Raw genomic sequence first — 25547 nt, 5'->3', positions numbered from 1 at the left:
TCATATTTAAAATAATTTTGAGGAATTAAAGGGTAATTGGCACTATATGAAGGTAATTGGGTCATCATTGTGAAAGTGAAAAATGAAAGCAATCCCCAGTTGTCCCAATCTTGAGTAAAATTACATGCTCAAATCTTCAAAGAAGGAAAAAAGTGAAAGTAACAGGTGAGTTTTTTTCTCTATGGTATTATCAATAGGTCCCTAGAGCTGATGTAACAGAGTACCACACACAGGTTGGCTTAAACAACAGAACTGATTCTCTCACAGTTCTCGGAGCCAGAAGTCTGAAACGAGGGTGTCAGCTGGGCCATGCTCCTCTGAGACCCTGGGGAGAATCCTTTCTTGACTGTTTCTGGTGGTGGCTGGCAATCCCTGGTGTCCCCTGGCTGGCAGTGCGTCACGGGAATCTCTGTGTCTGTCGTCACACGGCAGGCTCCCTGACTGTCCATCTGTCCTGGTGTCTCTTTTTCTTCTTTTTATAAGAACATCAGTCATATGGGATTTAGGACCCACTCCAATGAACTATGACCTCGTCTTAATGATTACAAGTTGACTTGGATTACTCTGCAAAGACTGCATTTCTAAATAAGGCCATATTCTGAGACAGTGGGGATTAAGGCTTAAACGTGTCTTTTGGAGGGCTACAGTTCAACCTATAGCACCATTTCCTGTCTTCACCCTCCCCAGTGGGTAAGGTGTACTTTGTCTTGCCTGGACACCTGCCTGTCACTCTGACCAGCAGAGATGCTTCAGACAAATATGTTCTGTGATACTTCTTGGGGGTGTCACCCTCTGCAGTGACCCTTTTACCACCACCAACCTTATAGCCCCTTCTACTCACCTTTTCTCACCCCTTATCCCAGTTTTTTGTTGTTCATTCTCTAAGTCATGTCTAACTCTTTGTGACCTTACGGACTGCAGCACACTGGCCTTCCCTGTCCTTCACTATCTCTTGGAATTTGCTCAGACTCATGTCTATTGAGTTGGTGATGCCATCCAACCATCTCATCCTCTGTCCCCGCTTTCTCTTCCTGCCTTCAGTCTTTCCCAGCATCAGGGTCTTTGCCAATGAGTCAGTTCTTCCTGTCAGGTGGCCAAAGTGTTGGAGCTTCAGCATCAGTCCTTCCAGTGAATAGTCAGGATTGATTTCCTTCAGGATTGACTGGTTTGATCTCCGTGCTGTCCAAAGAGTCTGGTAAATAGTTTCAGGAATCTTCACTAGAGCTGGTGGACTCACTCTGGTTTTCATAAGAACACAAACTAAAGGTAGAGAGAGTATTCTGTGAAGGAAACAGATTTTTCTTCCCTCAAATTTCCAGATTGAGATTCAGAAACAATTATTGAGCATCTGTTATATGCAGGCGCTGGGCCAGTTTGCTTTGATATGTGTGACATTTATTGTAAATGTTATACAACTTTTACTGATGAGAGAGTTTAAGGAGGTTGAGTCACACAGTAGGTAAACTTCAGAGTAGGGTTTTAAATCCCTAAATGACAGGTCGAAGGTAGGAAGATTGTAATAAATATTCTGGCTCCAGTTTTGGTGTTTAACTGCTGACAAAATTCAAGCCCCACCCTCCTTCATCCCTTGGGCAAACCAACAAGAAGACAGACTCTCCTTCCCTGGGTGCTGGCAGCAAGTTCAAACCATGTAAACCCAGCCGCTATCCACCCTAGCCCTGGCCCAGCCATGTGCGTGTGTGCTGAGTCACTTCAGTCGTGTCTAACTCTTTGAGACGCTATGGACTGTAGCCTGCCAGGCTCCTCTGTCCATGGGATTCTCCAGGCAAGAATACTGGAGTGGGATGCCATGCCCTCCTCCAGGGGAATCTTCCCAACCCAGGGATCGAACCTATGTCTCTTATGTCTCCTACTTCGGCAGGCAAGTTCTTTACTGCTAGCAGCACCTGGGAGGCCCAGTGGAAACCAAAGTCCTTCCCTTTGTTTAGGCAATTGCAGAATGGCTAGGGTGCCTGCTTTCCCCCAGAAATCCTCATTGTGTGAATAGTGAAACTCTTCTTACCTTCTTGGTGCATGTGTGGCATCAACATTTCTCAGCCCCTGAACCACTTTTGCAGAGGGTTGGTGGTGCTCTGTGGGGCAACCACAGATAAAAATACTCAAGCAAATTGCGTGCTGCTGTGCTGATCTCAGAGGACTGTCGTGAATACATAGTCAGCATACGTTTGGCTGAGGAGATGTGAAGCCGTGCGTTTATGACTCAGGCCCTTTCTCCCCTGGCTGTCTACTTGGTGGGGGTGGGGAAGATGTTCCCCCATTTGTATTTTTCTGCTGTCATTTCACTCCTCTGGGTTCATTACTCATCAATAAAGGTCTTCAGTTTTGCCCTCAGTATCCATTCTGCTTATTCAGTGCTATCAGGTTATTATCCCAAGACCCTAAATCCATATGCATTATGTGTAAAGCCCCGCAAGCTGATTGATATGCATACCACCATAAGCATTCATTCTCCAGCAGTTTTTTTTTTTTCCTCCAAGGGAGAATATATTTGTTCTATAGAGAAATTAGTGGCTGTATGTATTGCACGTGTCTTAATACAAAATGCAGGATTAATTATTAAATTGCACAGAGGTCTGAAAGTGCATTATGCAAAATGCAAAAACTGGTTGTAATATAAATGTTTGAATTAACATGCCTGCATGCAGAAATGTTCAGGGAATTTGTAGTTCAATTAAAATGGCACCAGAATTGAGCCTTTTAAAAACAATACCATTCCCAGCATAATGATTTTAAAATTTATTCAGACTCAGGCATCTACCACCGTTGAATTTTGGGTTAAATAACCCAGTTGGGGTATATGAAAACAGCTTCCAGTAATACAGATCCTTGGAGTAAGCCCAACTGTATCATCTTGGCCTCAGCCACATAAATACTTGAGGAGGGTACAAGGGATATTTAGCATATTTTTGGCTGTAGATTCAACTCTAGTACATAAGACATGATTATTCTTAGACACCTGGCTGTCTTCAGATAGCATTTGAATCCCATTCTGGGTGCCTCTGACCACCCAGCATCCACAAGGCATCCCTTATCCCCCTGACTAAATGGTCTTAGGAACGTAGACTCACTTCCAGGAGTCTAAGCATAGCATGGTTAGAACAAGCCATGACTACATATCAGCTCCCAAAGAGTAACCTAGATCGGTCTGTGTTGGTCAGACCCAGGCAGCCCCAGCACAGTGCCAGCCTCACTGAGTCCAGCAGTGATTGGTGTCCCTGGAGGCAGATCCTGCCATGGCCGTGGTAGACCTTTCTGTGCAAAGATGACCCTCAGACCATAGGATGCAGGGAGTGCAGTATTTTTCCATCTATGAGGCTGAGCTGCTTGGAGCCATCCACACGGCCCACCCTGTGCCTGAAATTGTCTCAGGCAGTGGCTGCGTGGAGGTCAGTCACGTGTAGATGTCAGCCAGCTTGTCTGGCTTATGTGAAATGGGAAGGCAGCACGTCGAGATGCTGGGCACGGGCATCCAGGTTGGTGCTCCAGGAATCGTGCTGTTGACAAACAGCAGTGCTGATGGGATGACAGGTTTAAATAGCAACAGCAAGTCTGGGATTAGAAACAACAAAATAGCAAAATGTTTATGCAGGCAGAGTACATTCAGGGTTTGTGGCTCCATATCTCTTCAAGCCAGAAATGGGCCTGTTCAATGGCAAGTTTTAGGCATAAGGAAACCTGTTTGAACTTCAGAGTTTTGAGATGTGTTAAGTACATTCTTGCCAGAATTTTGCTGTCTTCAGGCATCCTACTGAATGAATGGAGACTCATCATGATCTTGTCAGTATGATTCTGGTTTTAAAGCATACAGGCAGTACAGAGAAGTTAGTATATATAGATAACATGAGGTGGAAGTCAGGATTCCTGAGTCCCAGGGCAGGACCCACTTCTGGGGCTGAGAGTTCTGGGTCCCGAAACTGGCCCAGCCATGGCGGTAGGTAATATTACTCCTCTCTGCTTTATGGTTCCTCATCCTAGAGAGAGGATGGAAGTAGAGAGGCCATTTTCAAATTTATTTTTAAAGATTCTATTAAACGGGTGCATTCTTGGCTCTAACAAAGGGGAGAGCACAGTCTGATTATTTTTTCTTAAAAGGACAAAGAGAATACAAAGGCTTTCTGTTTCTACCTTTGGGATTTAGCCAGGTGTAAACGCATATAAGGGGAGTCAGCTACAACTCTCTTTTCAGAATGTTTGGAAGTTTTTGGAAAAAGGGCTATTTTGTATTTGAAAATTAGTTTATTTACAGAATTGTGTTAGTTTCAGGTATTCAGAAAAGTGATTCAGTTATGTATATATGTATTTTTTACAGATTATTTACAGTCACCAGTGTGGGTGACTGCAAGATATTGAATGTACTTCCCTATGCTATACCGTAAATCCTTATTGCTTATCCATTTTATGTATGGTAGTTTGTTAATCCTCAACTCAACAGTGGCCACAGGACTGGAAAAGGTCAGTTTTCATTCCAATCCCAAAGAAAGGCAATGCCAAAGAATGCTCAAACTACCGCACAATTGCACTCATCTCACACGCTAGTAAAGTAATGCTCAAAATTCTCCAAACCAGGCTTCAGCAATACGTGAACCGTGAAGTTCCAGATGTTCAAGCTGGAACAGAGGAACCAGAGATCAAATTGCCAACATCCGCTGGATCATCGAAAAAGCAAGAGAGTTCCAGAAACACATCTATGTCTGCTTTATTGACTATGCCAAAGCCTTTGACTGTGTGGATCACAATAAACTGTGGAAAATTCTGAAAGAGATGGGAATACCAGACCGCCTGACCTGCCTCTTGAGAAACCTATATATGCAGGTCAGGAAGCAACAGTTAGAACTGGACATGGAGCAACAGACTGGTTCCAAATAGGAAAAGGAGTACGTCAAGGCTGTATATTGTCACCCTGCTTATTTAACTTCTATGCAGAGTACATCATGAGAAACACTGGACTGGAAGAAGCACAAGCTGGAATCAAGATTGCCGGGAGAAATATCAATAACTTCAGATATGCAGATGACATCACCCTTACGGCAGAAAGTGAAGAGGAACTAAAAATCCTCTTGATGAAAGTGAAAGAAGAGAGTGGAAAAGTTGGCTTAAAGCTCAACATTGAGAAAACGAAGATCATGGCATCCGGTTCCATCACTTCATGGGAAATATTTGGGGAAACAGTGGAAACAGTGTCAGACTTTATTTTGGGGGGCTCCAAAATCACTGCAGATAGTGATTGCAGCCATGAAATCAAAAGACGCTTACTCCTTGGAAGGAAAGTTATTACCAACCTAGGTAGCATATTCAAAAGCAGAGACATTACTTTGCCAACAAAGGTCCGTCTAGTCAAGGCTATGGTTTTTCCTGTGGTCATGTATGGATGTGAGAGTTGGACTGTGAAGAAAGCTGAGCAACGAAGAATTGATGCTTTTGAACTGTGGTGTTGGAGAAGACTCTTGAGAGTCCCTTGGATTGCAAGGAGATCCAACCAGTCCATTCTAAAGATCAGTCCTGGGTGTTCTTTGGAAGGAATGATGCTAAAGCTGAAACTCCAATACTTTGGCCACCTCATGAGAAGAGTTGACTCACTGGAAAAGACTCTGATGCTCGGAGGGATTGAGGGCAGGAGGAGAAGGGGACAAAGGATGAGATGGCTGGATGGCATCACTGACTCGATGGACGTGAGTTTGAGTGAACTCCAGGAGTAGTTGGACAGGGAGGCCTGGCATGCTGCAATTCATGGGGTCGCAAAGAATCAGACACGACTGAACGACTGAACTGAACTGAATTGATACAGTCTCATCTCTGGGGGAAGAGAAGAACTAGCTCAGAATGGAGCCCGGAGCAGTCCGAAAGAAACAAAAACAGGTCGAGACTCTGACGTTGGGAGAAATAGCACTTGAGTGAGAACTCTACAACTGATTCTCTTTAAAGGGCGAGCCCCCAGAATCCTGGGTCCCTCCTCTGTGCATGGCAGTCTACCCCATTCATCTCTCCAGGCTCACACGGTTATCCTTCCCTAGTCTTCCTGCTACGCAGGGAGCACTCATCAGCTCGGGACTAAAAGTGGGAGTTAAGTGAGGCACAGCATCAAGGTCTAGTCAGGAAGAGAGATCGTGCCTGATATTTCAAACAGAGGGATTTAATACAGAGAGTTACACCAGTATTAGAAGACTGAAAGAGCCGAAAGGGACCCTGGAATAACCCAGATGTTAGCCACCATAGGAAGTGGCTACTAAGCCGCGGGCTGGGGAATTTCAAAGGGAGAGGTGGGATCCCTGGATTGTGGGAGCTCAGAGAAGAGGCGCCTGGAGGCTGTTCAGATCTCGGAGGGTTGCCCTCTGGCTTGTGCTTGAACCTCAGACCAGGTGATGCTGTGGCTGGTTCTTAGACCTCCAGGGAGATAGATGCTGCTGAGGTTGAGAGTGTCAGTAGAAGCTGGGGTTTGGAGCTGCGACTGCCTTCTGCTGCTGGAGAGATACTGACAAGAATGGAAAAGAGGAAGGAGTCCATTCATCCTCCCCTCTTCCTCCTTCATTCCAGTAGAAATTGCTCAGAATTGAAGAGTAAAACAGGCTTAATGATCCGTCCTGGACCATCTTCGAGAGGAACGCACAAACCAGCTTTCACAGTAATAAAGCAAGCACCCGGACTTGGCCACTTGGTAACCTCTAGGCCAGGGCTTGGTTGCCAGTAAAGGAAACCCAGAGAAGGGGCTGGTGGAGTGAGAAGGAGATGGAAGTCTTACAGCAGCCCAGACAGAGTGCTCGCACCAGGACGCATTGCCTAGTGTGTGTGAGGCTAATTTACATAATCCTGGCTCCCATCCATTGTAACTGGCTCAGAACTGAAGGAAGACCTAACTGTCAAGGAATGAGGAGGGTTTAAGTAATTGGAACGGAAGCTAGATACAGCTTCCCAGGTGGTGCTAGTGGTACAGAGGCTGCCTGCCAGTGCAGGAGACTTAAGAGACACAGGTTCGATCCCTGGGTCAGGAAGACCCTGTGGAGGAGGGCATGGCAACCCACTCCACTTTTTCCTTTTCCAGATGGTGTGTGTGTGCTTTTTGAAGAAGAAACAGTCAATTTTATTGGGCTCAGACTAGGAATCCAAGGCCGTAGATATACATATATCCCCTCCCTTTGACCCTCCCTCCCATCTCCCTCCCCATCTCACCCCTCTAGGTCAATACAGAGCCCTGTGTGAGTTTCCTGAGCCATACAGCAAATTCTCATTGGCTATCTATTTTGCATATGGTAATATAAGTTTCCACGTTACTCTCTCCATACATCTCACCCTCTCTTCCCCTCTCCCTATGTCCATAAGTCTATTCTCTCTGTCTGTCTCTCCATTGCTGCCCTGTAAGTAAATTCTTCAGTACTGTTTTTCTAGATTCTGTATATATGCATTAGAATACAATATGTATCTTTCTCTTTCTGACTTACTTCACTCTGCATAATAGGTTCTGGGTTCATCCAACTCATTAGAACTGACCCAAAGGCATTCCTTTTTATGGCCAAGTAATATTCCATTGTGTAGATGTACCATGACTTCTTCATCCATTCATCTGTTGATGGACATCTAGGTTGCTTCCATGTTCTAGCTATTGTAATTAGTGCTGCAGTGAACAATGGGATACATGTGTCTTTTTCAGTTATGGTTTCCTCAGGGTGGATGCCTAGGAGTGGGATTGCTTGCTCATATGGTGGTTTTATTCCTAGTTTTTTAAGGGATCTCCACACTGTATCAATTTACATTCCTACCGACAGTGCAAGGGCATTCCCTTTTCTCCACACCCTCTCCAGCATTTATTGTTTGTAGACTTTTTGATGATGGCCATTCTGACAGGTGTGAGGTGATATCTCATTGTAGTTTTAGTTTGCATTTTCTAATAATGAGTGATGTTGAGCATCTTTTCATGTGTTTATTAGCCATCTGTAGGTGGTCTTTGGAGAAATGTCTGTTTGGATCTTTTTCCCACTTTTGGATTGGGTTTTTTGTTTTTCTGGTGTTGAGTTGTATGAGCTGCTTGTATATTTTGGAAATTAATCCTTTGTCAGTTTCATTTGCTATTATTTTTTCCCATTCTGAGGGTTGTCTTTTCACCTTGCTTATTGTTTCCTTTGCTGAGCAGAAGCTTTTAAGTTTAATCAGGTCCCACTTGTTTACTTTTGTTTTTATTTCCATTATGGTCATAGAAGATCTTGCTTTGATTTATGTCATCGAGTGTTCTGCCTGTGTTTTTCTCGAAGAGTTTTATAGTTTCTGGTCTTACATTTAGGTCTTTAATCCATTTTCAGAAAAATGTGGGACGCTTCATGAATTTGCATGTCATCCTTGTGGAAGGGCCATGCTAATCTTCTGTGTATCATTCCAATTTTGGTATATGTGCTGCCAAAGTGAGCACCCACTTCACTTTTCTGGCCTGGAGAATCCCATGGACAGAGGAGCCTGATGGGCTACAGTCTATAAGGTCGCAAAGAGCTGGACACGACCAGAGGAACTTAGCACACACACATCAGTCGCCAACTACACTGGGAAATTTGCATGAGAGAAGGCTTCAGAGCTAAGCCTTGCCTGCCCCCCCAATTCAGTACTAAAGTAAGCAGTGATGGGATGGATAGAAGGAAAAGAGGGGAGGGGAAGGAGACAAAGGGAGAGAGCAGGGAAGGAAGAAAAGGATGGAGGGAGGGGGAAAAGGGAGTAGCAGGCAGGCTAGTAAGGCCTTGCTTCAGTTCCCAGCTGAAGGGCCAAGTGGAGTGAGAGTAGAAATAGGCTTTCCTGCCCGGCTCACTGAGCACACTCTGCAGAGATGACAATGCTCTAGTAGTAACGAAGTTTGTCTTGATTTCTTCACTTAGTGAAGATTCAGAAGCAGTGGACACTGGGCTGCTGTAGGAGACAGAAGCTGGTGCCGGCTGTGTTCTTCTGGCCACCGTCCCAGCACAGGGGCCCCTGGAGTGCTCAGGGTGGCCGCTCCCATCTTGGCAGCTTGTCCCCCAGCCTGTCCTTGCCTGTGGCTGGCTTCCCACCGACTCAGTGCCCTTGACCTCACGCTTGCTGATGGTTGCAGAATGCCTGTCAGGCTGCTGCTGCTGCTGCTGCTAAGTCGCGTCAGTCGTGTCCGACTCTGTGCGACCCCATAGACAGAAGCCCCCCAGGCTGGGCAACAGTAATAACCACTCTCACCCCTAAAATCTGGGAGAAAAAGGCACCCACTTAGTAGAAACATAGCAAAAGGACTTGAATAGACAGCTCTCAGAAAGAGGAAACACAGATGGCTCTAAAATGAATGAAAAGATGCTCACTTTCTTTTATTTAGGTGTCATTGACATATAAAATTATATTAATTTCAGGTATATAAGGAGTCAGTATTTGTATATCAACCTCAACATGGGAAAGGTAATTTACAAGCTCTAGATTGCAAAGATCAAAAAATTTAGCCTCATATATTTAGCGCATGGTAACTCCTGTGTAGGTAATGGTTTGGAAATATCTACCAAAACTGAGGCAGCCATTCTACTTCTAGGGATTTGTCATTCAGATACATTTTTATACATGTGAAATGAAATATTATGCAAAGATATTAATTGCAACATTGTTTATAATAGCAAAAGTTAGAATGGGCCTAATGCCCATCACAGGGAGTCAGGTAAATTATGGTACATAAATTGAGAAATTTCCACAGCCATTAAAAAGGATGAAGTGATGTTACATGTATCTACATGGAACAATGCCCAGTAATTAAAACCTTAAAAATAAGGAAATGAACAGTGCATGTAGTATTTGTGTTCAAGATAATATATATTTCAGAATGCAAAATTTAAAACCATTTAAAATCTTTGTGTATGTGTTTGTGTACATGTGTGTATTTGGATATGTGTGTTATGCTTCTGTGTGCATAGAATATCCCTGGGAGTAGAAACACGGAACTGAAAACAGATCTTCTAGGGAGAGAAGGGTTAGGTGGACTGGACATGGAGGTTGGAAGATGGAGATTTACTTTTCCGTGCTTACTCTTTGGAACATTTGAATTTTATAATTGTGCGTTACCTGGTCAAAAAATGAACAGATTAGAATCTGGGGTGAAAATCCATTCTAAGTCTTGCTGGGTAGACGGTCTTTCTGGAGGGCAGGCCTTCTTCCATTGAGGGGGAGTTCATCCAGAGGCTGGAAATTACTGGAAGGCATGTGCTTAGGAGAGTGGACTAGCTCGCCATGGCTGCCTTCCGGCGCAGACAGGGTAATGGTCGGAATCCAGGCAGTCCGCATTCGCTGCGCCCTGTCTGCTCCCGCACCCTTCACAGCCAGGCTCTCGGTGCTCTGGGTCCTCTTCTCCAGAACGGAGCTCTCTGAGCACGAGGCCAGTCCCCTGCCATTTTACCCAGCCCTCAACATGACATCCAGCTCACAGAAACATCTTCCACATTGGGAAACACCTTGTGGTCATGACATCTTTATACATGGAATTCCTGTCTCTGTAACCATAAGTCAGCCTTTTAATGTCTCCAGCATCTCTGGCATCACCCAGTGTGTATGTACTAAGAGCTCCATAAGTATCGAGTGATGAGTCTCAAGGATGAGTAGTTTATGATCAGATCCTTCCCAGCCCTTACAGTAAGGATGGAGCCAAATCTTCCCAAATGGGACCCAGGGCAGCCCCCTAGGGGAGGGAGATGGAGGCCCCGCAGTGAAAGATGCCAGCATTATAGCTCAGACCTCCAACCCAGGGGTATCATGGGAGACCCGGAGAGGGGACCATCACAGTCCCCTCTTGCATCACCAACTCTGTGGCTGGGACACAAGTTCGGAAGGACTGGATGAATATGATGGGTCAGATGGAGGGAAGTCCAGATCCACGCCGTAGAGCTGACCCTTGCAGACGCCGCCCTGTCCCTGTAGAGGAATCCGAGAAAGTGCCTGGCGGGCTGGTTCCACGCCCTGAGCTGACCCACACCGTGGATGCAGCTGGGAACTCGGCAAGGAGTCTGGAGTGTAATAGTGCGCTCCGAGGTCACAAACAGAACTGCGTCAGAAAGCACGGCAGCTGAGATCTCTTCCCTGGAGGCCAACAACTAATCCCGTGGAAAGACTACCGGGAAGAGTGTAAACAGTGGGGTGAGTTTCCCCGAAGGAGCCCAGCCTCCCACCCCTCCTGCTGGCTAAGCAGGAAGCCCAGAGGACTCAGCAGGGAAGCGTGCACAAATCTAATTAGTGACTGCAGCTGAGTGAAAGCCACTTAGTTGTGTCCGACTCTTTGTGACCTCATAGACTATACAGTCCATGGAATTCTCCAGGCCAGAATCCTGGAGTGGGTAGTGTACCCCTTCTCCAGCGGATCTTCCCAACCCAGGAATCAACCCGGGGTCTCCTGCATTGCAGGCCGGTTCTTTACCAACTAAGCTATCAAGGACTACAGCTAACTATTTGTTAATTCCTAACATCCCTGAGAGATCCAGGCTGCCCTTGCCTTGTTCCTCCTCGGCTCCCCATCAGCAGAGCCCTGTCCTGTCTTCTGCGCCCCCTAAAACACTGGTTTCAGCTGTGCGATTCTGAGCGGCTGGGCAGGGGAGGAAAAGAACTTGACCTGGGAGCATCCCCCGTGAGTCTGCTGAAGGTTTGCTCCCTGCCAAGGCTTGCATGGGCTCGGGTACATCCGGGCTGCCCAGGTGAGTGGGGTGCCAGAAGAGACCCTTGGCCACGAGGGTCACATCCCACCCTGGGCTTGGAGCCGGGCAGTGCTGACCTGTGGTTCCAGGCAGACCCCCACCTCAGGGCCATTGGCCAGAGTCGGTAGCCTGAGGGGAACACAGTGTTCTTCCAGAATGGCATCTTTAAGGCACAAAATGTTCTCTGTAATGAAAAGAGTCTGAGTCACTTTATTTTTCTTTGTTTATATCAATTATCTCTTTTTTTATAAAGTTCTGATAGTAGGGCTTAACCTTTGCCATTCGTTAAAAAGTTCTGAGCGGAGCTTTCTCAGACTACGTTCCTCTGCTACCCCTAAAACAAGGACAGCGGATTTGTGCGAGTCACTTTATATGTCAGGTAAATAAATACCTTCGTAAGCCCCTCACTAAGAATCTCCTGCATCTGGTGATGTTTCCAGACTTCTGTCCCAGCCCAGACCGGGTACCCTTCCCTCCCCACTCCTGACTGCGGGGGTCTTTCAGTCTAACTTCAGTTTTTGCCTGTACCTTTCCTGGGGCAGGGGGAGGGGAAGAGGATTTGAAGAGTTGAATTTTACAAGGCTGTAATCTCTACGATTCCTGCCAAGAAGCAATTGTCTTCTGATTTCATGGCTGCAGTCACTGTCCGCAGTGATTTGGGAGCCCAAGAAGAGGAAATCTATCACTGTTTCCATCTTTTCCACTTTTGTTTGCCATGCAATAATGGGGCTGGATGCCATGATCTTAGTTTTTTGTTTTTTTGTGTGTTTTTTTTTTTAATATTTAGTCTTAAGCTGGCTCTTTCACTCTCCTCCTTCACTGTCATCAAGAGGCTCTTTAGCTCCTCTTCACTTTCTGCCATTAGGTATCATCCGCATAACTGAGGTTGTTGATGTTTCCCCCACCTATCTTGATTCCAGCTTGTAAGTCATCCAGCCCGGCATTGCTCACCATGTGCTCAGCATATAGGTTAAACAAACTGAGTGACAGCAGACAGCCCCGTCGTACTCCTTTCTCGATCTTGAACCAATCGGTTGTCCCATACGGGGTTCGAACTGTTGCTTCTTGACCTGCATACGGGTTTCTCAGGAGACAGGTAAGATGGTCTGGTGTTCCCATCTCTCTAAGAGCTTTCCAGAGTTTGTCATGATCCACATAGTCAAAGGCTTCAGTGTAGTCGATGAAACAGAGATAGATGTTTTTCTGAAATTCCCTTGATTTCTCTGTAATCCAGTGAATGTTGTCAATTTGATCTCTAGTTCCTCTTCCTTTTTTAAACCCTGCTTGGACATCTGCAGGTTCTTGGTTCGCATAATGCTGAAGCCTGTCTAGCATGTGAGATTGTAAGCATGGCCTTACTAGCATAGGAGACGAGTGCAATTGTCTGGTGGTTTAGCACGTTCTTTGTTACTACCCTTCTTGGGGATTAGGATGAGGACTGACCTTTTCCAGTCCAGTGGCTGCTGCTGGGTCTTCCAGATTTGCTGACGTAATGAGTGCAAAACCTTGGTGGCATCATCCTATAGGCATTTGAGTAGTTCTGCGGGAATTTCATCTCATCCACTAGCTTTATTAACAGCGGTGCTTCTTAAGGCCCACCTGATTTCACACTCCAGAATGTCTGGATCTGGGTAACTAACCACACCATTGTAGTGTTCCGTTTCATTAAGACCTTTTTCATACAGTTCTTCCATGTATTGTTACCATCTCTTCTTGATCTCTTTAGCATCTACTAGGTCTCTTACCATTTTTATCCCTTATTGTGCCCATCGTTGGGTGAAATGCCCCCTTGATGTTTCCAGCTTTCCTGAAGAGATCTCTAGTCATTCCCTTTTCGTTCTTTCCTTCTATTATTAAGCATTGCTCGTTGAAGAAGGCTTTCTTGTCTCTTCTAGCTGTTTTTTGGAATTCTGCATTTAATTGGGTGTATGTTTCCCTCTCTCTCTTGCTTTTCACTTCTCTTCATTCTTCCACTATTGGTAGAGCCTCCTCAGACAACCACTCTGCCTTCTTGCTTTTCTTTTCCTTTGGGATGGTTTTGTTCGCCGCCTCCTGTACAATATTACGGACCTCTGTCCATAGCTCTTCAGGCACACTGTTAACTAGATCTAGTCCCGTCAATCTATTCGTTACCTCTACTGTGAAATCATATGGGAATTGATTGGCTGGCCTATTGTTTTTCCTGGTTTTCTTTACTTTAAGCCTGAATTTTGCTAGGAGAAGCTGATGATCTGAACCACAGTCAGCTCCAGGTCTTGTTTTTGCTGACTGTATACAGCTTCTCCATCTTCACCTACAAAGAATGTAAACAATTCAATTTTGGTATGGACCATTTAGCAGGAGAAAAATGACAAACCTAGACAGTGTGTTGAAAAGCAGAGACGTTCGTCTGCTGACAAAGATCTGCATAGTAAAGGCTATGGTCTTCCCAGAGGTCACGTATGGTTGTCAGAGCCGGACCGTAAAGAAGGCAGAATGCCAAAGAATTGATGCCCTTGAACTGTGGTGCTGGAGAAGATTCCTAAAAGCCCCTTGGACTGCAAGGAAGTCAAAGCAGTCAATCTTAAGGGTGATAAACCCTGAATATTAACTAAAAGGACTGATACTGAAGCTGAAGCTCCAGTATTTTGGTCATCGGATGCGAACAGCTGACTCATTGGAAAAGTCCCTGATTCTGGGAAAGATTGAGGGCAGAAGGAGAAGAGGGTGTCAGAGGATGAGATGATTGAATGGCATCATTGATGCAATGAACTTGAGCTTGGCCAAACTCCGGGAGATGGTGATGGACAGGGACGCCTGGCGTGCTGCAGTCCATGGGGTCGCAAAGAGTTGGACACGACTGAGTGACTGAACAGTAACAATCTCTAAGGACTGGAAGGGGCCTTGAAGGGGGCGGTCATCTGGTTTCATCCCCCATCCAAGGCACCACCCTCTGAATGCTATCAGGGATGGGAATCCAGGGAGGGGAGTGTGTAACTGTTACAGGCTCCTTTGGGTCGTAGCCAAAAATCTGCCCCTGACTTCCATCTCTTGGCTCCAGTTCTGTCTTCTGGGGTGACTTAGGACAAATCTAATTAATTCTCTATGTGGCCCCGTGGCCTTTTTCCAGGCTAAACTTTAACTTATTAGCATGCCTACCCTGAGGAGCCCTTCCAGACCCTCCTTGAAGTGGCTTCTGCATGCAGTGTCTTTTGTAAAATATGGTGCCTAGAATGGGTCCGCCTTGCCTGAGTCGACATTCACATGTGGGTGCTTTCTCTTACTCTCAGGCCGAACGCTCATCTCCCCCGCCAGCCCCTGGTGGCCACATGGCCTGAGGTGATGGCACCAGTGACCAGGGCTACTGCGCTTCCCCCATGTTTCCGCAGGACGTGGCCTTGCACTCCCGTGGCCTTGCACCCCCGCAAAGGAAGAGCAGCCGTGTGTGGGTGGGGCTGCTCGATGCCTCTCTGCCCACCATCAGCAGTGCCCCGGGTCTCCAGGGTGTGTGGGTTTGACGGGAGGGGCCCTATGGGATCTTTCTGTGTGTCTTTTCCCTCCTTGGAACAGCGACCTAAGAGCTCTTGCCCTGTCCCGTGGAAGCGCTGATGCTTTTTTCGCAGAGGGGAGCCCTGGGCTCCCTCAGACCGTAGCTGGCCGTTCCTAGGGCCATCTTCACTTGCTGTCGGGACTGCCCAGGTGCTTCGTGTTCCTGCAGGGTGAGCAGGCTGTCGCCCGCCCCCACCCCAAGCCAGCTGGCCGGGTGTGGAACCGTCGACCCTGCCACCAACAGCACAGGCCCAGAGCTTGGGCGCCCGTCTCGCCTCTTTTCCCCACAGCCCTCCTCACACCAGCACCCTGGTGGCAGCAATGCCTTTCCCAAATACCGTTTATGAATATTGCGGCTGCATCGTTTCCGAGCTCATCTTGGAACTGTTTCGTGCTTTGGGCTTCTGTCAGTTCCTTTAAAAAAAAGTTGATACAGGTGCTTTACAATGTTACGTTAGTTTCTGTTGTACAACCTCGTGAATCATTTGCATGTATACATATATCTGCTCTCTCTTGGGCCTCGCTCCCACCACCTCCATCCTCCCCTCTTTAGGTCATCACAGAGCGCTAAGCTGAGCCCTGAGGCCTTGCAGTAGCTTCCTGCTAGCTCTCGGCTTCATCCATAGTAGTACACATATGTCAGTCCCTTTTGAAGAAGGCAAGAGGCAGTTCCAGTGGTTAAAGTCAGCATTAGAGACGATGGCTTAAGTGGTAAAGAATCCACCTGCAATGCAGGAGATGCACGTTCAATCCCTGGGTTGGCGAAGATTCCCCTGGAGAAGGAAATGGCAACCCAGTCCAGTATCCTATATGGAAAGTCCCATGGACAGCAGAGCCTGGTGTGGGCTATAGTTCATAGGGTCGCAAAGAGTTGGACACAATTGAGCATGCACACACAATGAGACCAGATCCGTGGGCTCTGAACCCATAGAGAGAAACTGCATCCTGGCCACCAAGAGCGCCCCAGGCACAGCCAGCCTGCCTCTGACCAGGCAGGGGGAGCAGGCACAGCCCCGGGATGAGAAGCAGCCGCCACTCAGGACAGTGTGCAGACAAGCTCTTGGCTCCACGGCACCCCCTGCGCTCAGTTGGATCCCTCCCTCAGCGTGGAGATGAGCACAGCCCACAGTGAGTGGGAGCAGTGAGGTGAGAACAGAGCTGGCTCTGCCAGGCAGGAACAGTTCCTCCCCTTCCCCTGGGGTGGCTGGCGTGTCTAACCTGCGGTGGCGTCTGAGAACTCCAGGAGAGATGCTGCTGTCTCCGCCAGGAGCTTGGTTGTATCATTGCGTTCTTTGCTGAGAAATCGAAGTAATTTGGAGTTGTTTACCTAGCAACAGCTTTAGGAAAAGAACATGTCAGAGAGATGTGCTGACATCACCCTTTCAGAGGTGCGTGTGGTGGAGGTGCCGTGTCTTCTCTCCCTTTCCAGCTCCCCTGCTACATTCCTTTCGTAGCGACAGGAAGCAGGAAGCAGGATGACTGGGGCGACCTTCCTGACCCACTGTCCTTTGTTAACGTCTAGGTGTTCTCAGCCAGTCCCTGCCAGGCGCCCCTTCTCCTGGACACACACACACACAAGTGGAGATGATGCTTCAGCTGTGGGCACTTCTGTCCATTGGCTGCATGGCCCACGGTGGGGGAAATAGAGGCCAGATGTGCATACCTAGGGTTTCTTGATTGGGGATTTTGCAACAAGTGTCATTTTTGATTAGGGATCTGAAAGTCTTGTGACTGAGTACTCATAAGGACTCAGGCACCCATATATGTTTATTCAGTGACCGTTCTAACCACGGGCACCCTGGTCCCAGGGACCTGGGAGGAAAGGAACCGGTTCATGGTCTCAGACTTGCGCCGCCTCCCGTCCGGAAGAGGCATCTCCTCGCGGTCTGTCCTGCCTTTGCTGCCTTCCCGGGACGGGGATGCACAGAGGGTCCTGAGCGCGTCCCGGGATGAAGGGCTTCAGCTGCCGGCGAGTTTCTCTGCCTGCAGAGTGGCCCTCCCCTGCCCACCGCCCACCCCCATCCTGCTTCCAAAGCTAGCCTGTTCTATATTTGCAGGTGCTTCTCTTCTCTTCTCCAGAGTCTCTGTGATTCCAGACAACAGTGCCAGGCTGCCACCCCGTGCCATGGTTCCCAGACCACCACTGTCCCGTGTGTGCATATTTGGATGAGAAGGAAAAACAAAACCATCTAAGCTCAGCTGTCTCCATCCTAGCGCCATGTCAGCTTACTCGCGTCAGCCCATTGTCCTGGTGATCCAGGTGTTGAGACTCTCGTCTCTGTCCTCTGTGTTTCCCAGAGCGGGAGCCGTAGAGCCAAATCTCGAGGGTAGGTGGGGAGTTGGGGGCCCTGAGTGTGCTTTTAGCCTCTGTGAGCCTATTTTCACGGGCCTCAGATGAAGCTCCGTGTGATGCATGTCCAGGCCGCCTGTCTAAATGCTGTGCACACGGTCAGCGCTTCATAAATGCCCGGGGTTGGGGGGGCGGTCTGGGGGCTTCCCTGATGGTCCCATGGCTAAGACTCTGCACTTCCACTGTAGGACGCGCAGGTTCGGCCCCTGGTTACAGAACTAAGATGCCACATGCGATGCCACGGTCAAAAAAGAAAGACTGTCAAACTGTCTTAAAAACTGCCCGCGTGGGTGAGTGGTTTTCCGGGCCTGGTGGCAGGGAGCCTGCCCCTCACTGTCCCCATCCCTTTGTTTTTGGGAGGCAACTTCCAGGAGTACATTTGCTGAGCTCTCTCCACTGTGTTACATAGCATGGTTGTGAGTCAAGGATAAACAGTAGCCTGAAATAGGCTGTTTAAATTAAAAAAAAAAGGGACACGTTAAGGAAGAGAAGCAGGTAGGGAGTGTGGTCCGACTGGGCAGTGTCTGGCCCTGGCGGCCAGAGTGGAGATCCTGGCAGCGGCGGCAGGGACGGGCTTCTGGCAGGCGGGCCCCCACTCATCTGGTTCTGGAGAGAGAACATGTGTGTTTTCTTGGCACCTCTTTCCACCTGCACTGTCAGGATAAGAAGCGGCTCCGGTTTGTTCTCCCCACTTCCTCAGTTTCACGTGAAATGATTCTGCTTTATGGAAGCGAGTGCTTCATGAAGTGCCCGCTCGCGGGGCCTGGGCTGGGAGGTGGGCAGAATGCAAACCACAGCGCAGGTTGGCTTCATCAGAATGTGACACTGAGTGTGAACAGCGTGATTTGTTAAGGACCGCTGTCCGTGCCAGTTAAAGTGTGCACAGCACACCCAGCAAACGACTCTTGCTTGGGACGGCAGGAAGGCCCCCAGGGCGGTCAGAGTTGCCCCTTCCTTCCTCTCTGTCTCCCTGCTGGGTGCCCTGTGGAGGCTAAGCCTGTGACCAGGATCAAATACCTGTGGCTCTATGTTGACAAAAGACCATCCAGGCACTGGGAGCATGCGCCTCAGTGGCCCCGGTCTGAATTAACAGTTGCTGTGACAAGGCACGCAAACATGTTCCTCCATGCTTATTCCCCCCATTACACAGATGGAGAAACTGAGGAGCCCCGGGAGAGGTGGTGACCAAGCAGCTTAGTGACCGTGATGCCTGAAAATACGAGCCTGCTGCTTCCTGCTTCCTGTTTCCTTAGCACCATGAGTAGAGGGGATGAAATGAGATTTGGAGGCAGAAGAGTTAAAGGCACCAGGCTGGGAAGCAGGGCTCCGTGTGAGCCTCCCCTCCACGTGGTCCAAGGCCCTTTACCGTTTCAGAGCGCAGGCGGCCGAGCACACCTGGAGCCACACAGCCCCAGGCTCCAGGTGCCACTTGGTGACCCCTTAGCTTTCAGACCTTGAGAAAGTTGCTCTGCCCCTCTGAGCCTTGGTTTCCCTTTCCATGAAGTGGGGCTAATAATTCCTCCTTGAGAGGGTGGTTGTGAGGATGTGGCATGCCTCCAGCAAAGGCCCTGGTGACCTTTAAACGCTCAGTGCTCATCTGTCCCCTTGCTCAGTGTGTGAACCACCGCTGGGTCCTCTGCAGAGTCCCCTGGAACAGGGGGCCCGGAGGCTGGCCCTTGGACCAGCAGCATCCACGTCACCAGGGATCCTGGGAGAAACGCAGATCTCAGGCCTGCCCAGGTGTCCTGGGTCACGACCTCTGGGGGACGGGACCGTGGATTCTAACACGCCCTCCTGGTGATTACAGTGTGGCTCCTGTTTGAGAACCAGCCCTAGGATTTCACATGTCAGCTTTGAACAAATTAGAACCATGTCATTCTTTTTCATGAGAGGGTGTGAAAGAAGCAGTTGAGTGTTTTGTTGTGTTTTTTTTTTTTTTTTTTGAAAAACACCAAGGCCTCAAAAGCTAGGTTTGAGGCCCAAGTTTGTAAATTACATGAAGGTAAGAAATGGTTCCTCCAGCCCTGGAGTACCTCCTGTCCGTATTCCCATGGGTTTGAAATCAGACCTGGCAGTTTACAGGCTTGGAAGCCTGGGCAGCTGTGGTCCTGCTGGGTGTCTTTCAGTAAGGTAGCCCGTGGGCAGGGAAAGGCTCCTGCCCTGTAGATTTATCAGATGAAAGCTCTAAATTGAGCTGTGAAGGAAGGTCTGAAAGTGCAGGACCATTTGATGAACTGCTCCACAATCTCTCTAGGCCGGGGCTACCGGAAATAAAGCTACCAAAACCCCTTATTATTTCTCCCCCGTCAGATCTGAGTATTGTTAAACATCAAGTGCTGTCAGGAGCGGGCTGTTTTAATGAAGACAGCACATAAAGTCCCTCTGAATAATTAATGAAATGACGGTGGCTGAAGCCAGTACAGTGGTGCAGAGTGCCCTGCTGCTTCTCAGATCCTGAGCCAGCCCCCGGGAACCAGCCTGATGTACGAGCTCGTTCTCAAAGGAAAAGAAAGCACTCAGCCTCCTCTGTTCTCAGAGTAGAAAATGGCACCAAGGCAGACCAATACATATATATGTGTACACGCACATGAACACACAGGGTATGGGGCTGGGGTTCACAGTACCTACCAGGTGGAAAGGCACAGGTGCAAGCCAGTCAGCTCAAAGGAGCCTGTTACACAGAGTGAAGTAAGTCAGAGAAAAACAAGTATTGTTTATTAACACATATATATGGAATCTAGGGAAACGGTACCGATGAGCCTGTTTGCAGGGCAGGAACAGAGACACAGACGTAAAAAACAGACTTGAGGACACAGTGAGGGAAGCGGAGGGCGGGATGAACTGAGAGAGTCTCACTGAAATATACACACTACCTACTGTGTGTAAAGCAGATAGCCAGTGGGAAGCTGCTTTATGACTGGGAGCTCAGCCTGGCGCTCTGTGATGACCCAGAGGGGTGGGATGTGGAGGTGGGAGGGAGGCTCAAGAGCCGGGGCATGTATGTATACTTACAGCTGATTTCACAGTGTTGTATGGCAGAAACTAATACAACATTACAAAGAAATTATCCTCCAATTAAAAAGAAAAAGAGATGGTGGCCAAGTGTTAGGGCACTTCCTGGTGTCCCCGACAGAACCAGCTTTCCCCCCTTTCAGCGTTACAGCAGAGAACAGGTCCTGAGGGGACCCTGGGACCGGGCCTTTTACTGTCTAGTAGAGTAGCCCTTCCGTCCGTTAGCATACGGTACACAGTCTCTGTAACACACACCAACTGGCGTCAGTCCCGAGGGTGCTGTCTGAGGCAGTGGGCAGGGTCATTGAGAGGGAATATTTTCTTTGGCCTCAAAATCCATCAGTCACCGCATCCTGTGACTCTTCTGCAGCATCTCTGAGAGTCACCTCTGCATTCCATTTCTCTTTGGGGTATCCTCCAAGCCTGCCCACTCAAAAAGGCCCTCTGTGGAGGCGGGAAGCCCTCAGTCTCACATCTGGGATGGTGATGTGGGATGTTGAATGTGAACCTGCATCCCAGGGATGCGGATGGATATGTTGGTGGTCCTTGCTGATCAGGACCACCACATTTGTGTTCTGGGCTCCGGCCAAGGCAAGCTTGTCTGGGAGGTGAGAGCCATCTTCCTTTGTAGCATGACGGCACTCAAGATGGGAAACTCGTCTTTTCCCTGTCTTAGAATGGCTGAGAGTCAGTGGGTGACATTGCTGCTTCATGGGGCCAGAAAGTGAGATTCTGTCTGTCCAGCTGTAGGGACCCAAGAGCCAAGCAGAGAGGGTCACGATGTTCCTGACCCCTCAGGAGAACCAGCAAGGTAATGACTGAGCATTGGTTGAGCAGGAGGGGCAGCAGGGTGTCAGAGCCTCTGGCTAGAGAACTTGCTGAGTAGATGGAGGGAGGAAGCTCTGTCCAGTTCAGTTGCTCAGTCAGGTCTGACTCTTTGCAACCTCATGGACTGCTGCACGCCAGGCCTCCCTGTCCATCACCAACTCCTGGAGCTTGATCAAACTCATCCATTGAATCAGTAATGCCATCCAACCATCTCCTCTGTCGTCCCCTTCTCCTCCTGCCTTCAGTCTTTCCCAGCATCAGGGTCTTTTCCAGTGAGTCAGTTCTTTGCATCAGGTGGCCAAAGTATTGGAGTTTCAGCTTTAACATCAGTCCTTCCAATGAATATTCAGGACTGATTTCCTTTAGGATGGACTGGTTGGATCTCCTTGTTGTCCAAAGGACTCTCAGGAGTCTTCTCTAACACCACAGTTCAAAAGCATCAGTTCTTCTGTACTCAGCTTTCTGTATGGTCCAGCTCTCACATCCATACATGACTACTGGAAAAACAAGAGCTTTGACTAGACAGACCTTTGTTGGCAGAGTAATGTCTCTGCTTTTTAATATGCTGTCTAGGTTGGTCATAGCTTTTCTTCCAAGGAGCAAGTGTCTTTTAATTTCATGGCTGACTGAACTCAACTGAACTGATAGATATTTGTAGGTAAAGCTAAAGGACAGACTTAGGTCCTTCAAACTGTTCTCCAAGCAGGATTCAACCAGACCACCTGGGCTTGGGTTGTGGTCTCTGGACCCTTTTGAGGCAATAGAGCTTCAAGCAAGAATATTAGTATAAGTGAGTAATTTCTATCTCACAGCGTTGTGCGAATTCACCAAGTTTGTGTATTCTTTGTAAACTGTATAGCAGATTGCATATTCTTTGTAAACTACTCACGTGTGGACAGAGACTAGGGTTCTGGTTGCCTGGAAGGAAGGATGAGAAGAAAGCATTGCTGCAGTTTGTTCATATTCTTCTCACCAGCCATTTTCTTCTAAAATTGGTCAGCAGTGGGCTGTGGGCTTTGAAAAGACCTTGTTAGAGCCAAGATGGCGGCCACAGGCTCAGCAGTGTGGCCCGACCTTGACAGCAGAGCGAGCCTTTGATGGGGTGAGTGATAGCTCATTCAGCAGCTCAGCTAACTCCTCTCCCATTAGGAAGGATTGGTTTCTTCCCCAGGATAGGGATAGGGATTTGTGCTGATTCAGCAGCTGAATGAATCTGCATGGATGAGAGAGTTTCTCTGGTCGTCTTTCTCAGAGGGTCCAGTTGAAGAAAGAATGATTAGGGCAGCCCAGTGTTCAGTCCCACACACGGCAAGTTGTTCTGCTCCCAGGGAGGTGAGGGACTAAAGACTCAGCATCGTGTAAAAATGAACTGCCTCTTCCTACTATTTGAATTTGAATACCTTGGGCATAGATAGCCTAGGACATTGCAGCCTAGTGCTGCAAGTCTGTGATTTGCTGATGTCCCCAAAACACCTTTAGAATGGCAAAACTTCATTGAGAAGTAATTTCTGCACAATAAAATATATCCATTTAATGTATTTTCCAGTTGTATATACACTGAACAGCAGTCCCCTAATCAAGATGCTCAACATCTTTATTATCCCCAGAGATTCCTAGAGCCCCTTTGTGGTCTGATTCTCCCTCTGCTCCAGCCCCAGGCGACCACCGACATGCTTTTTGTTACTACAAATCAGTTTGCATTTCACACAAATAGAATAATACGGCGTGTATTCTTTTGCTGAGGTCTTCTTTCACTCAGGATACATTTTTTATTGTGGTAAATAATATATAACATGAAAGTTACCATTTTAGTAATTTTTAGGCTACAGTTCATACTCACATTGTTATGCGGCCACCATCCGTATTCAGAACAGTTTTACCCTTGCAAAGCTAAAACCCTGTGACCATTTAACACTAACTCCCCTCTCCTCTCAACCCCTGGCAACCACCACTGTGTTATCTGTCCTTGTCGATTGGACGACTCTAGGTACATCAGATGGGTGGAAATCTTGCCATATTTGTCCCTTTGTGCCTGGCTTATTTCATTTAGCACGTCTTCAAGGTTCATCCATGTTGTAGCCAGTGTCAGAATTCCCTTTTTACAGCTGATTAATATTCCACTATGGATACAGACCGCACTTTGTACACCCATTCATCGCGCAGTAGACGCTGGGCTGCGTCTACCCTTGTGCTCTTGTGAGCAGTGCTGCTGTGAACTTGGGTGTAGGACTCTGTCTTCTAGTTCTTGCTTTGAATTCTTGGGGGCATGTGTGTGGTAATTCTGTGCTTGACTTTTTGGGGAACCTCCATACTCTTTTTCCATAGTGGCTGCACCAATGTACAATTTCAAACAAAGTTTTGCCTTAGACTTGCTGATTATCCCTTTCTGTTCCAGAAAACCAATTAGACATATCCTTTGACTTCCCATAGCCCTGCATGATAATGGTCTTTTCCTTCAGTATCCCGAGCCTCTGCCTTTTCAGTGCTTCATACTGATGTAATTGCTCAGAGAATGGCTCAGCCTTAACAACCTCAAGTGAAATTGCACGGCTCACTTTCTGTTAGCTACAGCCGTTCCCCTTGTTAGCTGTAGTTATTATGCATCCTGTTAACTCCTGTTACACCCCTGCCTTGGTCCTTTTCATTGAATCGGTTGTGCTATACATCCTACGTGTATGCATGTAGCTGTAACTGTTAAATAATTTGGCCTATTCACTATCCCCCACTCTTTTGCAACCATTATCTGACATCCTATTCATAACATCTTCAGTGCTGACTCACTGTTCACTTGTTGTTAAGTCCAGGTATCAAAAGCCTACCAGGCAGCTGCACACATCGATTCTGGGGGCCTAGCTCTGAATGTACAGTGTGTGCAGGGGCCTTAGTGTAGGATCTTTTCCTTTGAGCAGTACGGTACAGCCCACCAGTCAGCAGAGAGAGAGAGAGAGAGTGTGTGTGTGTGTGCGCACGTGTGCATGTGTTTGAGGATGTGGGGATAAGGGAGTCTTCCGGACACACAGGATTGGAAAGCCGGGTAAGAAGGGACAACACGGAAGAAGACTACTTACTGGGAAAGGCGGGGGGGGGGGGGGCGCGAGAGGACTGCAGGATGGTGTCAGTGCTCACTTGGCGGGACAGAGCCCTTTTCAATGCCACTTTTTCCACTCACGGTTGACAAGTCCGGATGACCATGCGGCATAGCAGCCCTTGGCATGTTGCCAGAATGGCTGCCCACCCCAGGTTCTTTTCAGTTTTATGATCCTGTGCTTATCTGAGCTCTGACGAAGGGGGCGCTCTGCCCCTAGCACGCCCCCTACACTTGAGCCAGACCTGCTTGGTTAGCAGCTGCTGCAGGTGAAGACCTTGTTCCTTCAGGTGAGCACAGAGGAAGACGTTTACGTCTAGAACAGGGCCAGGCCCACAGCAGATGCCCATCATGTGTTGGTTGAACGCGGTGGAAGGGCGACTTGTGGAATCCGTCTTTGCCTTGTCATCACCGATCTAAACTTCTGAGGTCAGGAAAGGAGAATGGGTTCTTGGCAGCCATCTGGCACACACTGGGGTGACTGGCTGTAGACACACGTGTGTGATAAAAAGACCAGTGAGCTGTGTGGACATAAGAGAGTTCCCAGGAAATCCTTTGCCTTTCTGAAACACTTTTTAAAAATGCTACCAAGCCTGTGATCTTCTTTGATTCCACATGCTTTCCTGTATGTTGGGCCTCCCATTGTGTGGATGGAGAAGCTGAGATGGTGCTGGGGTCTCCGAGCGGACTGCGGCCGTCTCGCTGCCTCTCTGCCTGGCATGCAGTGACACAAGGGGGCATTTTCAGGGCCCAGCGGTGGTCCAGACTGAATGCACCTCTGGTCAGGGCTCCCTACACCTGTGTGTGCTGGGCAGAAGCTTCCACGCGGATGTCCCCTGACAGCCATAGGGCCAAGCACAGCTGTGCATCAGTCGCCACAGCCCAGCTTTGTATAAGAGAAACCGCTTTGTTCTCCCGCCTCCACAGCCAGTCTCTGGCTCCTGTGTTTACCAAACACCTGCTGATGCCTCACCCTACACACAGCTGAGTCCGGGGCTGCCTTCTGTACCTGAAGGCCCACCCCCACCGCCTCTTCCTGCTCCCTGAGGTTACTGAGGACCAGATG

General features: G+C 48.2%; 1 protein-coding gene and 1 non-coding gene across 2 annotated transcripts in view; one reads left to right on the top strand and one right to left on the bottom strand.

Annotated features, from left to right (window-relative positions):
* Positions 1–25547, top strand: part of HHAT (hedgehog acyltransferase) — a 361616-nt gene that overhangs the window by 335450 nt on the left and 619 nt on the right. The window lies entirely within an intron of this gene.
* Positions 8310–8416, bottom strand: LOC138090933 (U6 spliceosomal RNA). The gene has a single exon (XR_011145904.1). It is a non-coding gene; the product is annotated as a U6 spliceosomal RNA (small nuclear RNA).

The sequence above is a fragment of the Capricornis sumatraensis genome, chromosome 14 (genome assembly GCF_032405125.1).
Source record: "Capricornis sumatraensis isolate serow.1 chromosome 14, serow.2, whole genome shotgun sequence".
Classification (NCBI taxonomy): Eukaryota; Metazoa; Chordata; class Mammalia; order Artiodactyla; family Bovidae; genus Capricornis; species Capricornis sumatraensis.
This window is presented reverse-complemented; position numbering and strand designations above follow the sequence as displayed.